The sequence below is a fragment of the Oryzias latipes genome, chromosome 10 (assembly GCF_053564925.1).
Source record: "Oryzias latipes strain Hd-rR chromosome 10, Olatipes_Hd-rR_3.1".
Lineage (NCBI taxonomy): Eukaryota > Metazoa > Chordata > Actinopteri > Beloniformes > Adrianichthyidae > Oryzias > Oryzias latipes.
In genome coordinates, this window is record NC_136246.1 from 1,405,658 (window position 1) to 1,429,416 (window position 23,759).

Here is a 23,759-nt window from a genome sequence, read left to right on the forward strand (position 1 = left end):
CATTTTGATTCTTTACTCAATTGCTAATTACAGAAAAAAAATGTAAATTTGTAATGCCTAATATGTATTCATGATGCAGGAAAAGAAACCACATTTCCATAAAGTCAGAGGATTGTGACTTAACAGAGATAAAAATGTCGCAGATGCGTCATTTCTCCCCGCCTCCTTCGCCACAACAACTGACACCAGCATGTATTTAGTTCAACATTTGACATTAAGTCAGAGGATTGTGACTTAACAGAGATAAAAATGTCACAGATGCGTCATTTCTCCCCGCCTCCTTCGCCACAATAACTGACACCAGCATGTATTTAGTTCAACATTTGACGTTTTACATTAAGTCAGATGTTTGTGACTTAACAGAGATAAAAATGTCGCAGATGCGTCATTTCTCCCCGCCTCCTTCGCCACAATAACTGACACCAGCATGTATTTAGTTCAACATTTGACGTTTTACATTAAGTCAGATGTTTGTGACTTAACAGAGATAAAAATGTCACAGATGCGTCATTTCTCCCCGCCTCCTTCGCCACAATAACTGACACCAGCATGTATTTAGTTCAACATTTGACGTTTTACATTAAGTCAGATGTTTGTGACTTAACAGAGATAAAAATGTCGCAGATGCGTCATTTCTCCCCGCCTCCTTCGCCACAATAACTGACACCAGCATGTATTTAGTTCAACATTTGACGTTTTACATTAAGTCAGATGTTTGTGACTTAACAGAGATAAAAATGTCGCAGATGCGTCATTTCTCCCCGCCTCCTTCGCCACAATAACTGACACAAGCATGTATTTAGTTCAACATTTGACGTTTTATATTAAGTCAGACGTTTGTGACTTAAAAGAGATAAAGATGTCCCTTTCTCCTTCGCCACAATCATCAACAGTCACTTACATGTTTAAAACGACAAAGAATCCCATCATGATCACTAAAGTATGTTTGTACAACTGTACATTCGACTTTATATTTTGTTGTTTTTAAGTACACATGATCGATTATCGTATTTTTTAACGTTGTGTTTTCAGAAACCAGTTGAATAAAACCTTTATGTGCCATGAAATCAGTTATTGTCTTCGAGTTTACTAGATTGTCATTGAAATCACCCATTATAGCAATGGTATCACCCAGGGGCTCCAACAGATCGACTAATTTCTTAAGGTTTTCTCTAAATAATGAAATGGCATATGATGGTGGACGATACAGAACTGCCACGACTATGTTCGATTTAATAAATCTGTGCACTAAACATTCAATATCTACACTTTGTACCTCTACATGTTCAAACAGGATATTTTCAACGGTGTACATTCCAACACCACCATGTTTTAAGCCTTTAATGACATTCAGTCTAGGATCTACTCCACTATAAGACAGTGAGCGTGGCATACTATAAAAATTGTAGCCACTGATGTTCAATGCATCAGTAAAAGGGGCATTTGGAAGCCATGTTTCAGTTACAGCTATGCAGTTAGCATGTAACTGTTTTGTGCACAAAGCTAAGTCCTTTACATGCCACTCTAAATTTTGCACATTCATAAGGAAAATGCTAAAGTCACATGAACTAGAAGTGAGATTTTCTTTATTTATTAGATATTGAGGCATGTTTGCCACATATTCAGAAACTGTTTTGTTACAATAAATGGCCTGTTCCTTAAAATCTTGAATAATTAAACCAGACAAACTTGTTACGCGGCTTAATGCAACATAAGCCTGCCCAGGAGCAAAGGTTTTTTTCAAAGACACAACAACATTATCAATGGTAAGACCCTGAACTTTATGAACAGTACAAGCCCAAGCAAGTTTTAGAGGAAACTGACGTCTCAGACCACCTCTTCCTGTGAGTCGTTCCTCTTCTGGAACAATGGCTACAGAACCTGAGACAAGCCCTGGATGATTTTCATACTGTTTCTTCCGTTGTCTTCCAATGTCTTTATTATCAAAATTCACAAAAACAATTTGTGGAAAGTCAGAGTTTCTATAGACAATATCAGTCACAATTCCACATGCACCATTGACAAGACCATCTGCCACATCAACATTTTTACAAAGCATGACACGTGCATTTTTCCCCAAAAGAAGTCTTCCTGCTAAACAAGTATTGTTAGCGTTTGAATGATTACCACTTAGTAACACTTGTCTACCTGTTTCCTTACAATTTACATAATCTTGAGCTTTAATAGTTACATAATCTGGACAGGATGAATGTAGATGGGTTAAATTATGTTGGTTTACTTGACCATTAGTTGGGAAAATATGTAAAGCAGCGCTGCCTTCTCCCGTTTCACGTGACTTCAATTGTTGGATATCACTTTTTAACATTTCAGTACCTTTGCATCGTGTCCTAACTCTGCCGAGTAATTTGGCAAATTCCTGATCTTTTTGGCGTACAATGGTTTCCAGGCAAACAATTTTAAACACACCACACCAAAGATCCATACCCACATTTTCTACATACAATGGTTTTCCTCTCACTGGAGGTAATTGAAAGAAATCCCCAACTGCAATAATACAAACATTTCCAAACAATGCAGAGTTACCAGTTTGCTTTATTTGCCTCAGACGCCCATGAATATATGCTAATAAATTATGATCTACCATGGATATTTCATCAATTATCAAAATCTGTAAACTGCTGTAAATGGCACGTAAAGAATTTAATTTTTCCTCACCCAGTGGTGTGTAAGGTAAGCGGACATCTTTACCAATACAGAAAGTGTTGTGTATAGTACTTGCTTGTACATTAAACGCAGCAATTCCTGTGGGAGCTGTCAACAAAACACAGATGTCATCTACATGACGACAAAGAGGAGACAATAGTCTATTTGATTCATATTGTATTGCTTTAATTAGGTGAGTTTTACCAGTCCCTGCACCTCCTGTTATGAACAGGTGGAATGGTTCTGGCTTTTTTCCCAAAACCTTTTCCACACACCATTTTCTCACTTGGTAAAAAATATCCATCTGAATTTCATTTAAAGAGCGAATTAAAGCCAAGCCATCACTACGAGGCATTTTTGTTTTATTCAGTTGAAAGAAATGGCTATGTTGAGCTGAAACTCTTAAATCAGGAATATCAAATTCCTGTTCATCATCTACACTTTTTTGGTTCTGCAACAACTCTTGACACTCAAGTCTTTCCAATTCTTGCTCAGGGCATAATTCACACCAGCCATCTTCAACTACACCAGCATTATCTATCCCTTGCTGAGCATTAACCAATTTATCACCATCAATTTCAAATTTACTTCTGTTTAATGTTACCACGGACTTTACCAACTGCAGACCTGAATTACCAAGTCTTATCGTGCCCTTATGAAAAAAGTCTTGATACGTTTCAAAACCTTGAGGTTTCAGCTGGCTATCGCTGTAGTATGGCAAAAACAACTGCAGATTGCTTTGATAAAACAGTTCAGGCTGTTTTGTTTCAGAGAACTTAACGTAACGTACAACAGCAGGTTGTGTGCGGGTTCTTTTCACAACATATCCAGTGTTGTTGTTCAACTTTATTCGCTTAGCAGCACTTTCATTTTTTGACAACACACGAAATTCGGAAGCAAATACTGCTAAACACATTGAAGGAAAATCATCACTCTTAGGTCTGTTCTTATATCTATCCACAATGCTTGTCATCCACATATCATCTGTACTAACAGAATGCTTTGATGCTTTTTCTTTTAGTACTTTTAACGGTAAACTCATTTTAACAGTATTTTCACCAACAGGAAGAAACACAACTTTCCGAGAGCACTCTTTCAAATGTGCATTTGTCAGTCTATAAACACTTTCTTGAGCAGATACATCTCTGTTGTGCAAATATGTACTGCCTAATGTTTTTAGACTCTCTTTGGCAGAAGCATTTCCATCCCTGCTTGCTTCCTTTTGTGCACACTGCAATAATAAACCCATTTCCTTCTCTGATTTAGAGATGTAAGAAATGATGTACACAACACATGCGTATGCGTCGACAACAAACTGTATATCCATATTAGCATTCCAGCATTTTAACAGTGGCTTGCTATATTGATTAATCCAAACTTCTTTAAGTTGACGTTTCAGCACAACATGGGTTTTCCGAGCACAACAGTTATATGCAGTTTCAAATGTGCTTTGGTGTAACCCAACAGATTCAAACAAATCCTCAACATTGTCACAAGTTGGCCCATCAGTTGAGAGAGCAGCTTTAATGTGTGCAATCAATGCAGAAGCCTCTTTTTTCTTCAATTGCTGTGTCTGTGCATTTTCTTTACAGTTGCAAGACTCTTTCTGTGATAACACACATTGACAAGACTGTGTCTCTTCAGCACTTGTGCTACGTGATATGAATGTACGCGCAGAAGGTGGTCTAGGAAAATTAAGACACACAGTTCCTTTTTTTTTACATGTTTTCGCATGTGTTTCAGAGTGTTTTTGCACAGATGTTACAATTTCCAGTAAGTCAATATTTGATGGTAACTCACAAGTCACATAACGATCAATAAATGCAATCACTTCAGCATCTGTATTTCTGTCAATTACAGGTGCATCCTCTATCCAAAACAGGCAATGAAGATGTGGTGAGCCTCGTTGCTGAAACTCCACCCTATAAAAATAATCCTTAATTTTTCCTATAGGACATGCAGGCGACATAAGAACCTCTTTCAGAAAACAATGCCAACGAAAATCAAACATCCGAGCAGCAGTGACAGGATTCCGACGCAAAAGCTCACATCTGTCTGCCCATTCCAACTGCTCCACAGTTTCAGTTCTACCTTCGTGCTTCAGAATGCAGGAAAGTAAATTCTTCCACCGCATATCAGCTGAAGAAAATGAACAGAACCATGTGGGGATTCCAAGCTGCCTCACACAAGCCATGAGGTCTTTCTGGGCCGCCTGCCAAAAAGCTGGCGTACCTCTAATTGGTTTTAAAAATCGGTACCCATCATCAAATTCCAACATCCTTTTAATGGAATCATCACTATTCAACAACTCTCCAGTAACTACTCGTTTATTTTTAAAATTATACTTACCTTTTCTTACTGCAATCGAAACATTTGAAACGACCTTTTCTAATTCTGTCATATATTGGGCAAAAAAAATATATTCCACATTTTGTGCAAAACGACAATCAGCATTAAGAATCCTGTTGTTAAAATATCGTGATAGAGTTAAAGGATGTTGTCTTCCATCATGATATGTTGGTCCACCCTTGGGAAACAACACAGGAAAACACTTAGCCTCATTTGTAATATCGGACAACAACTTCACCGGACTATTGCCTTCAGCGGGAGCTACATTCAAAATGTGATCAAAATATTGATCCAAAGCCTCTTGACCAATGTCTACTGGCATTAGACAAGTGTCCTGGAACATGCAATGCTGCTGTCTATCATGCAGAAGTTCATCTCCTAAAACATTTGAAACGTCAACATCTGCAGTGCATTCAACATTTTTTTCTACAACATCAGATTTTTCTTTACAAAAACCATTAATCCAATCATTATTAAATTTCACGTTGTTATAATAAGAATTATGGCTTTGTAAAAACTGTAAAGCCTGCTTAACACGTTCCGTATCAACATACTGATATTCATAATGTCCTTTATAAGTAAGCTTCCGTTTTAATTTCACAGGCACAAGAGAACCCTCAATAGACATGCGTGGTAACAAAAAACTGGTTTGTTCAGTATTTGCAGGAACACAAGTAATAGGTCCATGCACACCATTCTGCCCACCTTTGGGCAATGCTAACAGTTTCATAAATGGAATATGTAACGCTATTAGATGTTGTTCTAATTGATTTAAACATGCCAATTCTGCTGGTATAGGTTCAAGTTCTAAGTTATTTTTAACACTTTCAGCTGGTACTTGACCTTTTTTTATTTTAGCATGACACGTGTAACAAATCCACAACTTGCTTCTTGGTGTTTTCATCCATTCACAATTTTTTGAGCAGTTAGCATTACAGGTATGCAAATAATCAGAAGTGATACATTGATCAGCAATAAGTTCAAGTCCTGCATTACTGTAGGACTCTTTTCTACAATGTAATACTTGATGTTCAAATAACAACCTATGACATACACAACAAACAAACCCGGGTCCATCCTTAACTTTATCCAAAAATTGTTTCATCACAACATCAAACTCTTCTAACCGTTCTTTATTCAATTGTCGCTTCAATTTATTCCCATCCAACACACTTTTCCTAAAGTGAGGATCTTGATGATATTTTCTAGAACTCAGTGCTTTAACATTTTCTCTATGAGTAACATTACTGTGATATTTTCTAGAACTCAGTGCTTTAACATTTTCTCTATGAGTAACATTACTGTGATATTTTCTAGAACTCAGTGCTTTAACATTTTCTCTATGAGTAACATTACTGTGATATTTTCTAGAACTCAGTGCTTTAACATTTTCTCTATGAGTAACATTACTGTGATATTTTCTAGAACTCAGTGCTTTAACATTTTCTCTATGAGTAACATTACTGTGATATTTTCTAGAACTCAGTGCTTTAACATTTTCTCTATGAGTAACATTACTGTGATATTTTCTGGAACTCAGGGCTTTAACATTTTCTCTGTGAGTAACATTACTCTGATATTTTCTTTTACTCATTTCCTTAACATTACATTTGTGTAACAAATCCAATTTATACTTGTTTTTACTTCCATTTTTTTTTTTTATCTCTGTGTAAAGGATCAGTTCTGTATTTTGCAGCACTACGTTCTTTAACACACGTTCTATAGATAGCATTTTTCTTATACTTATTTTTACTCAATTCCAATGCTCTGGATCTATGCAAAGAATCAGATTCATATTTCCTTTTACTCATATCTTTTTTCTTTTGTTTATGCTGTTCAATTATTTGATAATGCATTTTGTGGTAAAAGGATCTCTTTTTTTTTAGATACTTAGAAAAAGAAGATTCACCAACTGAATCACAACTAACATTATGTGGTTGAAAAGAACGGCATCTTAGCAGTGGTGTGTCAGAACAAATACTATTGCTTTTACACCAATTGGCACATCCAGCTTCACCACTACAATGAACACAGACAACAACCTCATAATATTTCTTATCACATTCTCGCAAATAAATTCCTTGATTTCCAAATATTCTATTTACAGGCTTATACTTTCTCCATATGCTACCATTGTGTACAAAAATTTCTACTCCCAAAACATTTGAAGTAGCTTGAATGTCAATCTCAGATACAAAACTGCCAACATATTTCATACGTGACTTCTGAATGTACTCAGACACTGTTCCATAGCCTTTCTCCAGCAACTTCATATGAATGTCACTGTTCTTTAGCATAAACTTAACAACAGCCAGTCGAACTCTTCTATGACAATTTTCAGATCCACTAATGACTCGAGAAATAGCACGAAAAAAACTATTGCCATCATTTAATGTGACCTCTGTCTTACAAATAGAACCAAGCGTTACATTATTAGTTGGAATGTCTTCATACTGCTTCACAAAATCTAAATCAATATGTTTTGACAACAAAACTGCACTCTCAAACGACAATGGATACAAACTGAAAGCATTTTCAACTAAATTGTTACTTTGATAGATTTCACTGTTTTGGTGATCATTGTTAACCAATGCACTAAACAAAACTTCATTACAATCACCAACTTCAGACCTGCCATGTTTAACACTCTTGCAATCTCCTTCTGACAGCATTTCTGAGTCTCTTTTGCGTTGCCTCATATTATGACCCAAATTATTTTTTTCCATAGATTTACACAACCCAAAACAACGCTGCTGCTGAAAAATTTCAACGCAAGTTACAACTTCATAATGACACTCATTTATATTTTGCAAATATATGCCTTGTTTAGATATGGCCTTACGTTGACAGGCATATTTCAACCAACGTTCATTGTGAAATGTATACACACTCACACCCAAGTAGTCAGCTGTAGCTTGAATTTCAACCTCTGTAGCCCAACTACCAGAAAATCTCATTCTAGAAACATTGAGATATTCATCCACAGACATATTTTCAGATCTCAAAAGAGAACTATAATTTCCAACATTCTTTTGTAAATGTGTGACAACTGCACGTCTTAACTTTATGTGATTTTTCTCTGTACCACTAATAACTTTGGACACAGCCCTAAAAAAACAATTGCCATCGGCTACTATATGATCAGTTTGACATGGAATTCCCAACATATCAACCTCTAGAGGGTTAGAACAAGCAGTGTTTTCACAATGCACATTCAGTTGTTTACACAATGCTTGTGTAACATCAAAATCAACAGGGTAAAACTCAAGTTTCTTTGATGAAACATCACCAAGAAACTCAACATCCAAACTAGCTTCATTAGCATCATACCATTTTGTCTTCTTTGATTCACGTTGCACAGTAGAAAGCTTACGCTTTCTGTTACTTTCATGCAACAGTAAGGGACTAGTTTGAACATCTAAACTGCACCCGAAACCAAACTGTGACCCAGTATTTAATCCAGTTTTACAATCCTTCTCAAGCACACTTTGTTTATTTTTCTCACTATGATCATTGTCAGTAACAGCAACGAATGCAATTTCAAAAGCCACTTCTTTCCCTGCAAGTGAAATACTCAAGCAACAAATATAATTGTATAAATCATTAAGACTAGGAAGGTACATGATAATACTTCTTCCATTTACATCTGCCATTCCAGTACCACTGCGTGCATGTGAATCCACCACAGCATAATGGCCGTTTTCTGAAATAACAGCACAAGTACTACTGCCTATGGTCAAAAAACATGTTTTATACTTGACAAGCATGTGCTCCAGTCCCTTTTTAAGAGTTATCACTTCACCACTGTCAACAAATTTACCATTACTCACATTAACAATCCCAGAAACGTATTCACCATACTCAAACTTAAATAATTTACCATCAATTTCAGAATCCATGGGCAAATCAGGTACTGACAAAAACTTCAAATTTCCAGGGATGATTTTGTTTTCACACACCGAGGAGTAAAGCTGATCACCAAGAAACACAACATGGTCCAAGTCTGTTGCCTCCCACTCAAAAACACTACGATCCGTGTGTTTAGCCATACTCACCAGGGCTATTGCCATGCACTGCACACCTCTGTTTTGAAGCTGCCGATCTCCTTGATGAAAAGATCCCCTTACACAACGTTCTGTGTCAAATCTGTTACAATTGTTTTCATTTAAAATCACTGAAGATGATTTTTTTTTTAAATTAATGCATTTTTTTCCAATTTTCAATGAATTTTTGCGTTCCATTAACACTTTACATTGTTCGCCAACCACAACTTTGTCATTTAACTCCTGAACATGTTCTTTTATAAAACCAGTCTGTCTTTTGCCCAAAACTGACTGATTCACACGTGCATCCTCTGCTCCCAAACCAAATGTATTATTACACCCATCCCAAGAAGCTTCTTTCACAAACATTGAACTGATGCCAAACCATTCTGCATTCAAAGACTTTTTCAAGTTCCAAATGTGCAACATCAAGTCATTAAAGCAACTGTTGAAAACAGCCACAGATGTTCCAATATTAGAAAACATTCCAGATGAATCTCGTGCACCACAATCGACCACAACAAAATACTCTTTGTGATGAATGACAGCACAAACGAAACCCTGCAAATCCAACAAACACAGATCTTCCTCCATCAGTCGCTCCTGCATCATTTCATACAGTGAAAAATCTTCACTCTTTGAATCACCAGAATACACAGGCTCATTGATAGCAACATCCCAAATTCTTCCAAACACACTGAGCTTTTCAGAAACCTTGAATAACTTTTCGGAATTGTTCACACATCCATCACTTCCATTAAATGAACAAACCAACTGCACACCTTCATTTCTAATATTGTCAACATCAGCGTCCCTCCATGTACACACTGGAGCAACAACATGGTTGATTGCAGCCACAACACAACATGTAAGAGATGTTGTACTATCACTTGAATGTGTTAATCTTACTTTCATTCCAGAAATCAAAGGCTTCTGTATTTGCTCCTGACACACACAACCAGAAGTTTTACCTTCTTCTTGAACCTTACACACTTTGGTGCGACGCATATTAAATCCCTTCTTTCGTGGCATCTATAAAAAAAATATATAAAAATGAAACCACCAGTAAAATAAGATCATCATTTCTATTATGTATACCTAAAGCAATACATTTATGCCACACAGACCAATAATCAAAAACAAACAATATTTTCAGACTATTGGAAAATAGTTCTACACAAATAAAAGTAAAAATAATAATAAATGTGTCCTAAAATACAGTGTTCCCCAACCCCCGGGCCGCGGACCGGTACCGGTCTGTGGGTCATTTGGTACCGGGCCGCACAGAAATAATAACTTACTTCCGTTTTTTTTATATCTGAATCTGAAAGAAGTTTTATTTAGAAAAGTTGCCCGATTCTGTGTGACTGTCACACCCGTCTGTCAACAGTAACGCAGACCAAGGTGCTCCTCTCGGCCACGTGATAAGTTACTGCTAAAATAAAACCCAGAAGCTAGCAAAATGAGCCTAGGGGAAAAGGCCCGGCCAGGAGACAGGAGGAGCCTTCCACTTCCAGAAAAGAAAGCTACACTTAACAGACAGTACTTTTTTGCACCATGAGTATGAGAAGGGGGGAGGATGATGAGACCCATGCAATGTTCCATTCATGGGTGTCAAAATTAAAGCTCGGGATGTGTGTTGTCACGTATCTGTTACTCCTTCTGCGTGGCGTTGCTACAGTAATCCTCCACCAACATCTCAAAGACCGATCCATTAACTTAAAAAATGTGCAATAAAGTTTATTGAAAAAAGAAACCTTATCCGTGAAAACCTTGAATTACGTCATACCGGGCCGTGGCGCTAACTAGGTTGGGGAGCACTGCTATAGATTATTAAACACTGCAAATTTAACTTACCTTTACCAAACTCTTAACTGGCTTACAAAACAAAAGGCTCTCTGGAAAAACCAGCAAACAGCTCCTCTCTGTTGTCCAGAAATGGTCAGCCACTGGTGTGGAAGATCCCTCAGAGCAAAACTCTGGAGTTACAAATAAAATGTAAAAGGAATAAAAAAAATTAACATTTATTTAAAACAAATACATAAACTTTAATAGACATAAAATGGTAAATGCTCTCTGGGAGGCTAATCCATAGAGGAGGTCCATTAAAACTGAATGAGGCCTTTCAGTGTGTTTTAACTTTTGGGATAACCAAAAGGCCTGTATCAGAGGACCTCAGGGTCCAGAGGGGATCATACTTTAAAATATCAGATAAATATGAAGGCCCAAGACCATACAAACATTTATAAACTAATAAAAACTTTAACATCAATCCTAAAGCGAACAGGAGGCCAAGCAGCCATTTTAAAATCTGTGTTCCTGCAAATATATTCATACTGGCTGCCACACACTTATAGATTATTTGAAGAAATTTATACACAAATTTAACATGTGTCCTATATTAGATTATTAAACACTGAAAATTGAACATAAAACCTAAAAAGTACTAAATACGTTGGAACTGATCTTCAGTGGAAATACCCACGGGTCGGCAGGCGTTTATAAACCGCGGTCAGGTGAGCCGACATCTGTGGAAGTGCGGTCTCGCTAGCCGTCACTGACTTTTTGCATGCGGGTTTACATCATAGTTTACATCATAGTTTACGGTGCACACCGCCAGCGAGCTGAAAAGACGGTATAAAGCGCTAATATCACCCATGTCAGTTACTCATCAAATAACATGTACTGTGCTCAGAAATCAATGAGAGATATTGCAGCTCTAGATTGTCTTTTGATGTACAGATTTATTCCTTTATTGCATGTCTGACCATTCTATAATCAACTACCAAGAAGAATGTGTTTGTTTGAAATTATGCAATCAGACAGATTCTAAAGGTGAGTTTGAACACTAACAAGTGTTTTGTGTGTTGTTGAGCACGGCATGGAATGAAACAGAAATAAAGATTCTCCACGTAAAATGACATCTGATCCAGTCATGTCAATTCATTCTAAAGTGGCTTCTGTCCAAGATTACACAAAACTTTCAGTGGATTATTGTTGTTAATGATGTTCACTAATATAACAGCAAGTTTGAAGAAGATTTACTGTATAAAATTAGAGATATTGCCATTATAGTCTCACTGAGGCTGTCTCATTCAGTCAGCATAACATGGAAACCACCCAAAATGCCAATTTATTAAAAGATTACACAAACATTTCAATGGATTATTGTTAGTTATGCCTTTTCATTCATAGTATTACGTATAACCATCCAAAATAAAATTTGGTACAAAGGTGACGCCAAACATTTAACATATTATTGTTGGAAGTGTTGTTCACTAACTACACGGCAAGTTTAAACAAATTTGACTGAAGAATATAAGAAAGTCAAGTTATAGACCACTTCACAGTCATAGTGTAATATTTAAACCTTACAAAATACCCTTTTTTCAAAGGTGACGCTAAACGTTCACTGGATTATTGTTAGTAATGGTGTCCATGATCATCACAGCAAGTTTGAAGAAGAATGACTGTAGAAAAGTAAAGATATTGACATAATAGACCAATTCAGGCCTCCTTATTCATAGTATAAAATGTTTATAAACCGGTTAAAGTGGCATTTTGGGTGGATCAAATGTTCTTTAACTATGAAGGCAGGATGCCTAGGAGAATTAAACTTTAATATCTGTAATTTTCTCCTGTCAATATTCTTCAAAATTGCTGAGATTATCATGAACATTATTACCAACAATAATCCAGTGACTTTTTTGTGTAATCTTTTAATAAATTGGCATTTTGGGTGGTTTCCATGTTATATGCTGACTGAAGGAGACAGCCTGAATGAGACTATAATATCAATATCTCTAATTTTATACAGTAAATCTTCTTCAGGCTTGCTGTTATATTAGTGAACATCATTAACAACAATAATCCACTGAAAGTTTTGTGTAATCTTGGACAGAAGCCACTTTAGAATGAATTGACATGACTGGACCAGATGTGTCATTTTACGTGGAGAATCTTTATTTCTGTTTCATTCCATGCCGTGCTCAACAACACACAAAACACTCTTGTTAGTGTTCAAACTCACTTTTACATTCTGTCTGATTGCATATATTTCAAACACACACATTCTTGGTAGTTGATTATAGAATGGTCAGACATGCAATAAAGGAATAAATCTGTACATCAAAAGACAATCTAGAGCTGCAATATCTCTCATTGATTTCTGAGCACAGTACATGTTATTTGATGAGTAACTGACATGGGTGATATTAACACTTTATACCGTCTTTTCAGCTCGCTGGCGGTGTGCACCGTAAACTATGATGTAAACTATGATGTAAACTATGATGTCAACGCGCATGCAAAAAGTCAGTGACGGCTAGCGAGACCGCACTTCCACAGATGTCGACCGCGGTGTTTAAAAAGTATTATGTGAACTGCTATATATTTGATCAATTAGAAAGGAGTTTCACTACTTAATGTGGTTTAAAAACTGTAAAAACTACGTTCGAATTCCAAGAACTATAAAGATGGCGGAATGACTACAAAAACCGATCTCTGAAACGGATAGAAAGTTGTTGTTTGTCGATCAGTATCGATTCTACGTGTCATTTTGTACATTTGTGTCCGTTAAAAAGAAAATTCGTCGGTTGGTTTGCTTTAAAAAGTATTTTAAAAATTACGTTCGAATCAAATTGCCATGACCACTTCCGGTTCAACGAAGGAAAAGTTCAAATCATTTACGTTCGTCCTATCGATTTTAAACTTGTACGGTTTTTATTCAAAAAAATTGTTTATCAGAGGGTGAGTAGTGTTGTCTTAAGGCCTGTTCACACCGGGACGAATTTCGCCGGCGATTTTCGCCGACGTTTAACGCCTCGTGACTAAACAAAGGCCACCAACGAGAGTGTGCACACCGACGCGAAAAAAACGCCAGGCGTTAAAGCGTCAAAAAAAAAAAACGCCTCGGGTTCGTTTTTTTTTTCGACGCGTCGCGTCGAAATCTACTCGACCAATGAGAACGGCGCTTTTGCTCACGTGTCTGGAGCTTCTGAAGTTACAGTAAAACACAACTTGGGGGCGCTCAAACACAAAACTGCCTTGCTGAGCACACATACCAGCGAAGAAGATAGACGCCAAGTAGCGTCTACACAGCCGCGAAGCAATAATGACGGACATTCTAAAACATCCCCGAACCAAGCACCAGTTGGAGCTACTGGTGCTTGAAATATTCATGTTTTCTTTGTTTGATTCTGACAAGCGTGTAAATACTTGCTCTCTTCTTCTGAGGGAAAAGCGAGTTTAAGAAGCGTAAAGTTGCGCAGCGCCACCTTGTGTACAGGAGTATTTCTGTTTTACATTAAGCGCCATCTAATGTCAGGGAATGAAATTGCATGTTCACTCCACTCATCGTCAGCGAAAATAGCCTGGGTGTGAACACAAAAAACGTGGCGAAAAACGCTGGCGAATAACGCCTGGCGAATATTCGTCCCGGTGTGTACGGGCCTTTAGTGTGAAAAAGGTCGTTGATTTACAGTAACGGTCCTTTTAAAGTCGCGGGAAAATTCATAATGGTCGTGACTAACCTCGAGTAAAGTTGAAGACCTCCTCCTTCTTCTCACTGGGGGTCCGGTGGTCTTCCTTGCTGGTCAGGAGCGTCGAAGATCGAAGTGTAGTAGAAATGAGGAAAGCCCTTAAAAGAGCTGTTTTTGCTCTAGTTCGGCAACCTTGAGTGAAATTCTCCGTGGGGTGTGGTTCTCCAGTCGTCCAGCAGGGGTCGAGTAGAGGGAAGATTGATATGAAAATCCCCTGGGGTGATTGGCTTGACCAGCTGCTTGACTCAAGGTTTCCCTTTTCTCGTTCGTATTTGATGAAGTAGGTTGATTACATGTTATTTTTTCATGAAATAATAGAAGTTCTACTTAGTTTAGTTCCTTATGTATGTGTAGAACATTTTATAGTAATTATTGTATTGATCATTAATCCGTTGTTGAACATTCTAGCTATTGAGTTTGTTCTCATTTGCATGAGCTCTCCCATGGACCAATCAGACAGCTCCGTTTTTAGTTTGACTCCCAAGGGTTGAAATCTAATAAAATTACATTCCAATCCCAAAGTGGTGGTGTGCTGTCTTCTTTGTGTTATGTCTGTGTGTTTTGTGGGTGATTCTGTTAGATAATTCTCACAAGAAACGTGTGCTATTCCGGGGTCGTGACGTCATACTTCCCATGATGCTTTGCTGGTGGGGGAAATTTCAAAAGAACTCTCTTTTTAATCCCTTGGAGAGTTTGTTTCCAATAAGCAATAATTTTACAGTACTGTTGAGATGTGCTTTGTATGATGTGAAGGGTAGAGTTCCAAAATATTTTTTAACTTAAAAACCATAACTTTGGGTGGTGTTGCCAACAAAGGTGTTCCAAGATACAGGCTGGTTCAACTTAACGTCAGTTCATTCTGAATAGAGTCAGTCTCCTGCAAAACAGTTGATCATCAAGTGATCCTCAGAAGACTCAGACTTTGTCAGAATTCCTGTTCTCTCCTGTAACTCCTGGAAAGCCTTCAAAGATCGGCATCATGCAGTTCCCTGAATTTCATAACAATTTGGACACCCCGTGCTTTCTACTTTTCTATCTCAGGTGTTTACATAAAGCGCTTGACACGAAACAAAAGTGGCGCATTACCGCCACCACCTAGTCTGGAGGGGAACTACTACTATTTAACACGGAGAATGACACCTATTTGTCAAAGTACAAACATAATACATATGAACATTTTACAAAGACTATTTATGAATCTGCTATGTTTTGACCATGGAAAACGTGGCCGATTTTCTAAATAATAAAATTACAAACACTTTGGTGGCGATTTAATGTATTTGTTCAGAAATAAACCCTCAAGTCATTAGTCTATGGCAATATTTTTTTTTTTTGCCGCTGAACGATTTACAGGGTCTTGCGAGGAGGCTTTTTTTCAGTAGTTTTCTCTTCCGTCTTACTGAAAATAGCTTTGAATATGAATCTGACCCTGTTCCTGTTGGCAATAATTCAACCATTTCTTGTGAGATCAAACCGAAAACGAGCAGATATGCAGCATCACAGGACAGCAAGGAGGAGAAGTTGACGTCTCAGAAGATTTCCTCTGGATGGCCTGGCCAGACATGAACAACCTGTGAGTCAAACTTAAAGTTTTTTTTTTTTTTAGTTTAACTTTTTTAGTTAAAGCATTTGTCACTAATTGTTCTTAAGGTTACACAATCTGCTGGGTAAGAGTTTAACATTCTTTTTCAACATTGAGTTGTATAGTCTAACTACATGAAACACTTGACACCTGAGTTCAAAGTTTAGTATTTTTTATTCAGAGTCAAACCATATCACTTGTTTGAAAACAAAAATACTTTCATTTATTAAATACTTTCATTTTTCACCCAGTAAAAAAAAAACACAAGATTTTTCAGCATTTAAAAATACTTCATAAACTAAAATGTAAGACATCAAAAATAAATAGAAACATTCAAAAAATGAGATTTAATTTCCTCAATGAAATACATTAATGTTCCATTTTACAGAGTCTTCCACGTCTCTACTGCTTTGCCAACAGAATAGGGTGATTAAGGTGGTTAAATGTTTCTCGTAGACCCTATAGTGCTGCTTATCAAACGTGGAGCTTTGTTAGATGCATCTAACTCTGAAATCTCAGCTTCCTGAGACAAACAGCTGAAAGGTTTTTTATCAGAGTAAACTTATACCCTTGTGAGGATCTCCTGTTGTAATTTTGTGAACATCGGACAAAGCACAGAGAAAATACAGGGCAGAATGTGCCCCATGCAATAACTAGGTGGCGCTATAGAGCTCGTCCAAAGTTGTCATATCCATGGGTTAAGAATGGAAGCTTCATCATATCCATTGATTTTCAGTGAGATCGGACAAGGAATGTGCACGTGAGAGCAACATTTGGGCATGGCGAGACGCCCAACTTTGCCGCTCTGTCACGACCACACCCCCGCTTTGAAAGTTATGGTTTTTTATCAGAGTAAACTTCAATGGTTTTTCAACAGGTGGACGTCATTTTGAGGTGTGTTTGCTCATCCTACTTGGAGCAGTGATGCTCCAAGTAAAACATGTCATTTCCTGTTGCCAACAGGTGGCGCTACACCTTTTCCGGATTCTTCCACCTCTGATGTGTTCAGAGTCAGACTACAATCATGCACATAAACTTTGGATCAGATTGGATTATGCATGGCTGAGTAATGGCCATTTTTCTTTTCATGGCGTGTTTTCGAAATGACCTCCATTTTCGACGCGCGCCACGGTTACAAACAACCGTAAAAACTTAAAAGCTTCGCAATTTAACATCGGACATGTGTTTAGTTTACAAAACCAAAGTTTGGAGTAATTATTCACAAATCTCTAGGAGGAGTTCGTTCTAGAAGGAGGCCTGCGAATGACCAAAATACACCAAAAATGACATATTGACACCAATATAGCAGACTTCCTGTGCAACTGACAGCTTGGTCCCAAGAGACTTTTTTGTAGGTTTGCATCTGATGAACATGTCCTGTAAATATCAAGCTTGTATGTTAAAGAACATGGCGGGGCTCGCGAAAACAAACATTGTAGGTGGCGCTATCGAGCCGTTTTTGTGCACTTATGCAAGTGCTGTCTATATAAGTTGGAGATATGTAAGAGGCATCTCATTCTGAAATCTCAGCCTCGTGATACAAACGGCTGATTTTTTATGAATTTTTAATTATCTGACTGCAACGCAATCAACCACTTCCTGTTTGGCGGTGGCTTGCGCAGGCACCATCAGGTGTACACCCATGAAACTTTAAACGATGAGAGAAAACCCTTGTGAGTATCTCCTGTTGTAATTTTATGAACATCGGAAAAAGCACAGAGAAAAGATAGGTCAGAATGCGACAAAAACTGTGTTTTTCAATAACTAGGTGGCGCTATAGAGCTCGTCCAAGATTGTCATATCCATTGGTTCAAAATGGAAGCCTCATCACCTCCATCGAATTTCAGTGAGATTAGACAAGGAATGTGCACGTGAGAGCAACTCTTCTGTGCACGGCGAGACGCCCAACTTAGCCGCTCTGTCACGACCACACCCCTGCGTTGAAAGTTATGGTTTTTTATGAGAGTAAACTTCAATGGCTTTTCAACAGGTGGACGTCATTTTCAAGTGTGTCGGCTCATCCTACTTGGAGCAGTGATGCTCCAAGTCAAACATGTCATTTCCTTTTGCCAGCAGGTGGCGCTACACTTTTTCCAGATTCTTTCACTGCAGATGTGTTCAGAGTCAGACTACAATCATGCATATCAATTTTGGATCAGATTGGATTATGCATGGCTGAGTAATGGCCATTTGTCTTTTCATGGCGTGTTTTCGAAATGACCTTGAAATCCGACGCGCCGCCACGGTCACAAACATCCGTAAAAACTTAAAAGCTTCGCAATTTAACATCGGACATGTGTTTAGTTTACAAAACCAAAGTTTGGAGTAATTATTCACAAATCTCTAGGAGGAGTTCGTTCTAGAAGGAGGCCTACAAATGTCCAAAATAGAGCAAAAATGACATATTGACACCAATATAGCAGACTTCCTGTGCGACTGACAGCTTGGTACCAAGAGACTTTTTTGTAGGTTTCCATCTGATGAACATGTCCTGAAAAAATCAAGCTTGTATGTTAAAGCATATGCGGGGGCTCGGGACAAATGTCACTGTAGGTGGCGCTGTCGAGCCATTTTTGTGCGCCCATGCCAATCTCCTGTAAAATACGAAATTTTTCGCGACTCCTGAGGTGTGTGCCAAATTTGGTGAGTTTTGGGGTATGTTAAAGGCCTCAAAAAGGCGATTCTTCCGTCGGAAGAAAAAGAATAATAATAATAATAATAATAATAATAATAACTCTTACAGATACAATAGGGTCCTTGCACTCCGTGCTCGGGCCCTAAAAATTGGCTAATTCGTTTTAAATATTAAAGTTTGGCCTTTTTCTTTCAAGTTTCCCTTTTCTGTAACCTAAACTGTTTTTTCGGACGATATTGACCTTTACAGTTCTCATAGAAAATAGTGTTAATGCTAATAAAAAAAAAAACAAGGATTGATAAAAGACAAATAAATTGAGAAATGAAGAAACGAGACCGATGAAAATAGTGTTTTCTGCTCCACAGTTTTATCGGAGGAAACAGCTGAGAAAGAGGATCAGTCTGCGTTCAAAGGAAAGCATCGACGAGAAAATGCGACAATGTTGCCGTAAACGAATGAAATGATGTTTTCACGCTTTGGTGGCGTTTTTAACACCGAACTTTAACTGATACCACGACAGAATAATGATTTGATGCAAATTCAAAATGACGACAACAACTATAATAACAATAATAATAAAAATACGGAATGAACCTGTGTTAACGCAGCCTTTCTCCATCCTTCATTTTATTCCACTCTTTTTACTTCTTCCACCTCCTCCCTCCTCCTCCTCTCTGTTTGGTCCAGTTTCCAGTCTTCAGATGCGGACAGGAGGCGCCAGGTTTTCCCTCAGGGAGTTGGAGAGTCAAGGACTGAAGCCTTCAAACGCAGAATAATGTAATTCTAGCCTCTCAATAAAAAGCGTTGCGCGGCGCGTCCCCGCTCTTCGGGGCTGCAGGGAGCTGTCGGACCTGCTGCAGGCTCTTCATCCACTCCAAGCTGTTTGTGGTTAATCACAGCTGAACGGCTTCATGCCCTGCAACACCTACAATTAGCTGCTTCACACTCATTCCAGAGGATGCTGCGCGCGCGCGCGTTTTTCTCTTTACACATACTTTAAATGGAAATATTGATCTTCAGGCAGTGGTGCTGTTGCCATTCACACCAAGTAAATGAAAAACAAATGTGTCCTGATCTAGTCCCCCTCCCCCTTTACGGCGGGACAAGGTAACCTGTGCTGAAAGCCGCGGTAGGCTTCGTGCACGCGGCTGCAGCTTCGCGCAGATGAAAACAAGTCAAAGTCTTAGAATAAAACCTGCAGTTTGAGCGTAAAAACTCACGAATCTCTCTGCTCCGTTGCTGAAAAGAAGCTAAAAAGTTTAAGGACGCTTCACCAAGCATTTAGGAAATACAACAAAATCCAATCTGAACAACGGGCAGGACATTTGCATTGTGCCTACCTGCACTTTTTAAAAATACAAAAAATGAACTTTGCACATCAAACGGGTAAAGAGTTGAAACTTCTAAACAAAATGTAGAAGCTAATATTTTACACTTTGGCTCCAAATGACTTAATGTCGAGACAATAAAAACAACAGGGAAATACTTCCTTTAAATCCGCTTTAGAATGAAAATCGAAGGAATCTGTGATCTCTTCGTGTGCCGACATAAAAAAAGAGAATCTGGAGGAAAGTAAAACACTGAAGATGCTGCAGATTTTAGCTTTTGTACTTGGATTTAAGCGAGGAGGTTTCCATTTTTTGACAAACATTATTTTTGCAACAGATAACCCATTTTTCAATCCCAATAAGAGAAAACAGCACCGGTGGATAAAATCAATCAATAAAACTACGAAAGCTATTTAAGCTTACCAATCTGCGGCCCTCAATGTCAAATTCTAATCAGTGTAAACGTGGAAACTCTTTGCAATTATCACTTTCCTGTGGGAACAGCATAATGTTTTAGTGCTGCCCTTTTGGAATTATTTCATTTGAGTCTAATGAAATATGAATTGAACGAAATTCAGACCGCCACACTCTTGTATAAAACAAGTGTCTACCAAAGCAGCACTTCTGCTTTGCTGTTGGACTTTGATATCTGAATAATATTTAATAGATAAAATGTACATAATTGGCCGGACAATAGCCTCGAGCGATGCTTTTCAAATTCACAGATGATCGATCTCTTTTTCTATCATGAAGGAATCATTTGTTACAGATCAAAAGGGAAATGTGTTCTCCTTAATTTATAAAGAAACCAGAAGAATGGCTGACAGAAAAGGCACTTTTTGGATCCAGAGGTTTCAGAATATGTGTCATCTCCTAAATCTGTTCTTTTGACTCTTTGCTCTGAAATTCATCTAACGCAGTGTTTTTCAACTGCGCCGTGTGCCGTGACAGATGGTCAGGTGTGCCGTGACCTAAACACCGTTACCATCACCAGACTATCAAGTGTGTCCATCCAAAAAGGCCCATGCCCACTGAATAGTTTGCAAACATTTTTGTGGAACTCTTTGAAATAAATGCACCGGATCTCTCAACATCTTCTGTGTCTTTCATATGAAGGGGGAGAAAAACTTTTGACGACAGCTCCTCCCACTCGCGGCAGGTTTCTAAACACACTTTTGGACAAACATCCAGCAGCGACTTTGACGCTGGTTAAAACAAAAGTGAAGGACGCGAATTTGCAAATTTGATGTAAGAATAGTGTTCAATGTGATGTGAACGGATAGATGATGAAGGGCGGAAAGGAAAGATAGTGGGGGGCAACCCGCGGCACGCGTGCTGAAAGGGAGCCGTACGGGTCATCCGTGTCCCGCTAGTGGCCTTCCCGCGGGATCCGGTATTAGACCGTCTAAAAAGTGAATTAAATAATGAAGACGTAAGTTTGTTCAGCATCAGCATCACTGCTTTCACCACATCTCCCATGATGCATTGCGTTAATTTGACGGTGTCTCTTGCTATGCTGCTCTTAACTGTCATGAAACACAACAAGCAAACAACTATTCTAACAGTCTGCAAGTATTCATGATGAAATCAGGAAAACCGTTTATTTGGAGAACAAAGCAATTAAAGTCAGAGATTCCAGAGTTTGGTCCAAATCATCTTCATAAACCGCTGCTTTCTAATAATCTCCAGATTAAAGGACACATTTGATTTCAGACTTTATTCACTTTTGAAAAACTTAAAGTCAAGTTAAATGCAAATACTAACCTAAAAGAACCAGCATTAAGGTGAGGTCTCCAACAAACACAACTTAAATGAAAAAAATTAATTTCCCAAAAAGAAATAAGACATTTTTGTTACAGCTACATTTTTGAGTAAGACAAAAAAAGCAAATATAACTTCACGTTTTTGTGCGAACCTAGAAACATGAATAAACATGAATATAATGCTGTTCTTTTTGTCCAAAATTGATCAAACATGCTGTGATTATATCTTACATAGACATAAAAAATATTTTAAAATAAACTACAGTTTAGACAGAATGTCATTTTATGTGGTTTTTGTGAGGCGTACATGAAACTGCATTTTGATAAACTGGAGGGAGAAACAAAAACCTGAGCAAATTTCAACGAATTTAGTTGAAAATTGTTATTAAACCATGACTGCAGGTTCTGTCATTGACATCTTCAGGTGAAGACTTTTTCGATGCTTCAAAAGTCTTGTTTATTTTTTCATTAATTTAGTCTGATAGTGGAAAATACTTAAGATCTATTTGACATTTCCTCTGAATTTTCTGGAATTTGAAGAATTTTATACCCTGAAGAAAAAATCTACCACTGGTTTGGTGTCAGTGCGTGTTTGTTGTGGCAGGCAGCTGTGCCCCCCCTCAGTGCAGCTGTTTTCTAAGAGTACCTGTCAGACGGAAGGTCTCTCGTTGTCACTGCTGTGGAGATGGTTTAGTTTGTTTCCTCTGTATTGTGCCTACCGAGTTGGTATTCAAACGTATTGATGGACTCTATGCTGCCTATCTTTATTACTCTCACAAAAATAAAATAATTTTGCAAGAAACATAGAAACACATTATTTTCTACCATTTTATTTTCTGAATAAAGTGTTCTGCAGCTACATCAGCTGGAAGCGCATAAGAAGGCATTGTCTTTTGCACAAATACTACATTTCAATTATAAGAAAAAATGCTCCAAATGAAATCAACTTTACTTCTTAGTTACATTTACAGTGTAACGTAACAAACTTTTACAGAGTTTGTTGTAATAAGAAAAATAATTTTAGAATGGACAAAAATATGGAGTCAGTTGGTGGACTTTAAGACTTGTTTTTTACCCGTCGCGAAACTTTGTCCCACCCCACCCCCACCTTTACCCCGCGCACCGGTCCCCAACAAATGAAAGCTAAAGGGGCCGGGAGGTCACTAATATAGCTTACCGGGGAGCAACTGTGACAAATTCCTTTTGTCTCCGCTTTGCTGGTACTTTATTACCCAGGCGAGCAGCATCGCCTGGAGATAACGATTCATCACGCACAGCCGGCAACCATAGACAATGCCTTTGGGCAAAGCAGCAAGGAGGAGCTTTAATATTAAGAAAGCACGCGCGCGTCTCTGCCCTATCTATCTATCTATCTATCTATCTATCTATCTATCTATCTATCTATCTATCTATCTATCTATCTATCTATCCATCCATCCATCCATCCATCCATCCATCCATCCATCCATCCATCCATCCATCCATCCATCCATCCATCCATCCATCCAGGGCCATCCTCCTGGACCTGTCGCGCTCCCCTGCCGTCAGTAACCGTGGTTTTGCGGCTGCGTTGGTTATGCGCCCCCGTTGAGGTTCCTCGCAGTTTTTGCATCCTGCTGAGCAAACCTTTTTTCCTAGAGCCCATTCTTCTTCTTCTTTTGGTTTTATTTCTGCAACCATCTGCTCTCAAGCTGGAACGATAGACTTGCAGAAATCGGTGCGTCCTTGGAGGGTTCCTGGAGGAGTTCCGTGGATCCATCTGGGTGTAAATATGTTGTGAAATGCAGAGGCGAACAAGAGCAGACACGTGTTTTTCTGAAGTATTCTTCTGAGTTCTCAAGTAGAAAAAAGTAAA

The 23,759-nt window shown here is 38.2% G+C and overlaps 2 long non-coding RNA genes across 2 annotated transcripts in view; both read right to left on the reverse strand.

Moving 5' to 3' along the window:
• The window catches only part of LOC144994804 (uncharacterized), a 29,336-nt gene extending 6,317 nt beyond the window's left edge, over nt 1–23,019 (reverse strand). The window contains exon 1 of the long non-coding RNA XR_013658448.1: nt 19,408–23,019. This is a non-coding gene — a long non-coding RNA (uncharacterized LOC144994804). The remainder of the gene's footprint in view (nt 1–19,407) is intronic.
• Nucleotides 1,899–14,770, reverse strand: LOC144994802 (uncharacterized). Its single transcript, XR_013658446.1, has 3 exons — nt 14,588–14,770; nt 10,914–11,035; nt 1,899–10,088 (listed from the first exon to the last, which is right to left on the reverse strand). It is a non-coding gene; the product is annotated as an uncharacterized LOC144994802 (long non-coding RNA).
• Nucleotides 23,020–23,759: the final 740 nt, after the last annotated feature.